The sequence below is a fragment of the Crocodylus porosus genome, unplaced genomic scaffold, assembly GCF_001723895.1.
Source record: "Crocodylus porosus isolate Cpor-Errol unplaced genomic scaffold, CroPor_comp1, whole genome shotgun sequence".
In the NCBI taxonomy this organism is placed as follows: Eukaryota; Metazoa; Chordata; order Crocodylia; family Crocodylidae; genus Crocodylus; species Crocodylus porosus.
The window spans coordinates 67,220,129-67,226,320 of NW_017728918.1; positions in this window are offsets into that span (position 1 = coordinate 67,220,129).

Consider the following 6,192-nt stretch of genomic DNA (forward strand, 5'->3'; position numbering starts at 1 on the left):
TATATCCACTGCTACCCCTGCATCTAAGGATTTGGTGATCTGGTCGTAGAAGGCCACCAGGTTGGTCTGACAGGACCTGCCTTTAATGAACCCGTGTTGGTTGCCCCTAAGCATAAACTCCCCTGCTGGCCCCTTGTAGACATGTGCCAGAATAAAGACTGGCTGAATGCAATACCCTGAATGTCATTTATTGAATGATGCAATTCCAAGATAACTGTACAGACATACTTTGCAATATTCCAGGATAAACTGTTACTACCTTAAAGATATTCCTGAATAAGAGGATTTATCCTGGGCAAAACATATAGATGTCTGTATGACTGCATGCTGTCCCAAAATAAAATGGTTTATCCTGGGATAAATGCAACATCTCTTGCATTCTTTTAAGATACGAATCAAATAAAAAAAAATATAAATTTGGTGTGACTATGTATGTGCTCAGGGGTTGGGGGGCTTTTAATTAGAGTGACTTAGAGGTGGGAAGGAGTATTTTAATAAGAGTAGTTCCTGGAGAGCTGATCTAATTAAATCACCTCACTGTCATGTGTATTAATCCCCCATGGGTTTAAAAATGGCTGTGGGATGCTTTATGTAAACCTCATTCAATGAGGTTTAGATAAAGTGTCCGAGTGATCATTTGTAAACCTGCAGGGGCTTATACACATGATGATGAGGCTACACTGGAGCATTCTAATCAGAACGTAAACCAGCGTGTGCATAGACAACCTTGATGTTTCTTTCATTTAATGGACCAATCCAAACTGTACAATATAGCAGTCTGGGTCTCCTTTTCTCTACCAACACCTTCTCCTGTTTTCATTCTTGTGCAGTTCCCCTGCTCTTCCCTCAGTATACTCACTCTAAGTTTTACATTTTTCATTTGCCAATTTTTATGTATCAACCTTGGTTTACAGCAGTTTGTAGATTACCTTAAACTCTTAGCTGACCACTAATTTCTTTGCATTTGGACACCAAATTCTTTCCCACAATGTTTGTTTTAAACTGTTTCACTCTTTTCCAGAACAAAAATCACATTTCATTAATCTAGTCCTGCCCTTAACAGTGACTCATATTTTTTCATTTTAGCTTAATTCTAGATCTCTGGGACAAATTTAGGCAGACTAGCTTCCTGACTTGGAAACAACTTTCTGTTTTCTTCCATGGTTTGGAACTCAGTGTATTCTGTTCAGCTTTCTAGTTTTCTTAGTGAGTATATTGTTTCTCATCTTCTGCTGTTTCTAAGGAATCCCACATGCTGCCTCAATGTCCTCCATTTTTTCTCTTCCCCCCACAATTAAACATTATGTAATTCTCATATTTAATATAGACTCAAGGATCCTTTAGACTTTTTCTGACAGCTTTATGTACAGCTGCAATCAGGTGCTGACTCTGTGGATGCTCTGGGGCTCAAGCACCCACTGAAAAAAAATTAGTGGGTACTCAGCACCCATGCAACTGCTTGCAGACATTAAAAAAGAAGCAAACAACAACAAAAAAACACTTTACTAGAATCAGTACCACATTACTTCAACCTGGCTCTACAGCATCTGTGTATATCGGGTGCTTCAGTGAGGCTTTTTGGCATTTTAGCTAAAGCTGGTTCAATCAGCTATTAGATAAAAAGTCCCACTAAACTCCATTAAAGCAACTGATCTTTACAGATGCTGCAGAGCTGGGTTGTAGTAAAGTGCTGCCTCTTCTGAGCATATGCGGGACTCTGCATCACTTTACACCTTTTTTGTTTTTTTTAACATGTCCAAGCACCCATCAGCAAAAAAAACAAAGTCAGTTGTATAGCTGCAATACAAAAAAAGAAAAAAAATCTAGTTCTTCCCAATCTCCATTTTTAGGGATACAGTTTTATACTTCCAGGCTACTAGAATAACAACGAAAAAATGTACTTCAATTTTATAAGTCATGTATTTTACAATGACTTTTAAAAACATATTCAGCATTAGACAAAAGCAATGACCTTTGATCATCTATAAAGTGCATTGTTTTGTTAATTTTGGATTATCTATTGCAGTAATGGTCAGTTATACTACTTTCTAAGAGACAGATGTCGGCTCAGTTAAATAACTATTTTTGTAAGGCAGAACTGACGCTTCATAGTATTGAAAAGTATAAGGAGGTACTCAGCCTTTAGAGGGGGTGAAACTCAGTGACAGATGGTTAGTGGTTAAAAGCCTGCCTGGCTAGAAGTCTGGGAGTCAGCTGCAACTGATGACTAGTAAAATGAGGGTGAAGCCACAAAGAAGGTTAAGAGCTCCAGGAACAGAGTGCAAGAGGAGAGAAGAGGGGAGGCTGTGGTGCTCAGAAAATTGGAGGAAACTCAGGGAGGAGGGCATGCTCCAATACACCAGCTCCGCCCTCCAGCCCCAACTGAAAAAACCTCAGACCAAACTCCCTCTGCTTCCTTTCCCCGCTCCCATTCTGAAAACAGTGCTGGATCTGGGAGGTGGTGAAGACACAAGTTAATGAAGCCATTCCATTTTGGAGCATCTTTTTTGGAGCATTTCTGTGGGATCAGGCCCTTTTAAATCACTCTGTAGCCATGCACTTCTGCTTGGTCATGGCTGCAGAGCACTTTCAGGGGCCATATAGGGTGAAAATTGTCACTTCTGTCTGCGCCTGTTGAGTTCTGTCATATAGACTTTACTTCTATTCTTATTTTTTTTGCCATTAAAATTCATTTAGGCTAAAAGGTTAGGTTTCTTTGTATAAAAAAATAAAATCTTATTTCTACCCCATTTCCCTAAAGAGTTTCACCGGAATCCAGAGCATTTTACTCAAACTGCCCACCCATTTTGCACCCATTTAAAATCACAGGAATATCCAGATAACCCTTCATTTTGTTTTTGATATTTTGCAAAGACAATGAATGATCAGTGAAGGTTTGCCTTTCAACCTCCACACCATTTTGCTCATCTCTACCAACAAAGATTTTGCACGCTGAAAAAGGCCAACCCTGTTCCCTGCCTATGGTGATAAGATAAAAGGCAGCCTGTAACTAACAGGAAAGTGATGATAAAAAAGTAGTAAAATACAAAGCACTACTGAATTTGTACCGAGAATATGTCAAAGAAAACACGTTAGAGTGGCTTCCTATTAGGGCTGAGGTTCAATACCATGAAACCAATATGGATATAGATAGTATTATACGACTAGGAACAAAAACACTCAACAGCTTGACTCTAAACTCACTACAGCTGATTAAGAGTATCTTAGAAAAAAAGACCTCCACACATAATGCTTTAACCTGGGGAGAGAGAAACTAAGGCATAAACAAAAAATCTGAGGCCATTTAAGGGCTCACATTAATAATAACTTGAAAGGATAACACAAAGATCTCGGTATAGCAGAAGTATCCACTTTGAAACAGAGATTAGGGGTCAGTCAAACTCCCAATGGCAAATAATGACTACACAAGACATCTCTTTGATGATAATGGAGCAATAAGGCAGAGGTCACAAAAGGAAGCTCATTCTTCCTTGCACGGTGACTGCTTCTACAGATATCTGATTCTCTTTAAGTCTCTTCTCCAGATGTCTTGTCTGTTCCCTAATTCAGTTTCCATCCTTATTTGGGGGTTGGCTCAGCACTCATGTCTTGTTTACAGGTGCAAAATGAAATGTTATGAAATGTTTGCATCTCACTATTGCAAGGACTATCTAGCTTTCTTCTACACCAGGGGTTCCCAAACTGTGTCATGCATACCCCTGGGGATACTCAAGTCATCTCCGGGGGGTATACAGGAGAAATTGTGTAATGGTGGATTTAAATTTTCATTATAATAATAACTGAAATTATAAATGTCAAAACATATGATGGTAGGGGTACATGAAGAACTGTTAAATATGGAAGGGGGTACGCAATAAGACAAAGTTTGGGAAACTCTGTTCTACATTACGAGTGAAAATGTTCAGTAGGAGTGGACCTAACACAGCTCAGTGTGGCAGTAACTTAGCCACCTTCCTCTCCTTGAACCCTTGCCATTTATTTTATGTCTATTGTCAGCCCTTTGCCCTATTTCAGTCGCTAGAAAAAACATTGTGTCTGGATCAAATTTATTATTCTGCAAAACTCTAGAGCAAGAGCTCTACTAAAATCCAGTCTCCTAAAATATGATCTCTAATTTTCCTTCATCCAGGGTTCAAACATACCTGGTAAGAACTGTTCTTCACAAACAAATACCATTATTATTTGTAAATTGATTATCCTCAGGCATTTAAAATACTTTTTCCCATGGGACACTACTGACGAGAATCATTTTTCCTTTTTAGAAGACTTCTACGATATTTGTTCTTTTCCTCCAGTTTTCCCATACCTCCCCAGTTTTCCATGACTCCAAAAATAAGTTACCAGTGCTACAGAAAGGGAATTATCAAACAAGTTCAGCAATTCACCATGAATTTCATGTACAAAGATGAACTGTATATATAGTTACATTCCAAGTAGTCCCTTATCTACTTTTATTATGAAAAATTCTTTGTGTAAACTTTTCCTCTTTTCCTAGTTAAAATATGTAGGGGGTTTTGTTTTTTTCTAGAAGACATTTTTAAAACAGAGTTCAGTTGCACATCTCTGCCAGTCTTGAAAGTCACCATCACCAGTGTTCTGTATATCACACATACCTGAATCAACGGTGGTTTTTCAATACATTGAATAAACAGTAATGCACATCGGGCGCTAGGGATGAGCCTGATCCCTGCTCTTTGGATTCCAGCTCATACCTCATGAGGCCAAAGTTTAGAAATAAATGAGAGCTGGAAGTTAAACTCTGAAATCCACATATAGGCACCTAACTGGATTGCTAGATTTTCCAGAATTTCTGGGCATCCAGAGGCCCTTGTTGAGCTTCAGAACGTTTTTGTGGTTTCCCTATTCCTCTTTCACTTGGCTGATGCCGCTAAGTGTTCCTCTAAGGGCCAATTTTTTCTTCACATTATTTCTTAACAGTTACATATCTTTAGTTGCTGCCTCTGTGCTGAAACCTCACAAGTCTCTCTCCACCCTGATCCTTTTCAGTTCAGTTCATTTGTGACTCTCTACTTGTTTCGCTGCTGTTTCTGCCTGAATTACCTTTTATTAACAAACTCAGTCTGGTGGAAGGTTAGGGTGCTAGCCTGGACACCCAGGGACATTTCTTTGCTCTGTCAGAGACTTCATACATGAATCTGGGATGCCAGTTGGTATAGTTAGCACTATTTCTAAAATGTCAGAATGGCCACCGGAATTTAGCTTCTGGATGGAGAACAACAGACTCATGCTACATCTAGGCCAGAATAAAGACATACTTGTCCAAAAGGCATTGTCTCCACCCTTCAATAAAAATACTTGTCACAGTCATGTAAACCCTTGGAATGACAATTGGCTGTTTGCTAAGATTAGATGACAGTTTCCAAAAGTGTCTTCTTTCACCTTCAGCTTGCTAAGAAATGTCATTCCTTTCTCCTAGATGAAACCATGGCCACTGTGATTCATATATGTTTCCCCTCCAGCTGGATTACTGCAACTCAGAGGTGGATCCAGTGGACGCAGGGGTTGAGGGTGCACACCATGCCCTGCCATGCTCCCCTCCCCACCCCCACTACTGATTCCTGCTCCACTGAAAGTTCAAAACAAACTGTTTGGTAAGGACAGCCACATTTCTATTCAGGTGAAGCTGAGATAATCAAATGAATTCATGGCACATTATTTTCTACTTGATTTCTGCTCATCTCTTCATTCCATCAGTGTTCTTCTAATCCAGCTAACCTTTCTTCTACAATTATTCTGTCTGCTACTTACTCCTGATAATGCTTCTCTCCAGTAAAGATATACTGCTGCCTAGAAACCTGTACTGGGTGGCTTTGTGCCTAAGGGATTTGAACCCACAACAAATCAGAGACAGAGTGGGGATGGACAGGACTAAGAGCTGCCTGAGCTGCACAGTGGTGCAGCAGGCCGAGACAAGAAGGAGTTACAAAGGTAAAGTGAAAAGGAAAGTGACTGCAGGGACCTTTTCCTGGGTTATTCACTGATGCAGACGATGGAGGAACCAATGGCACAACCAGGGTGGCACAAAGCTGAGCATGGGTGGATGAGAGGGGTTGGTCTTCCTGGGCAGAAGTGCTATCAATGTCTGAAGTGAGTCCTCCCCCTCTCCCAAGTGTTTGTTTCTGTATGTTGATGGTGAAGGGCAGTGGAGAC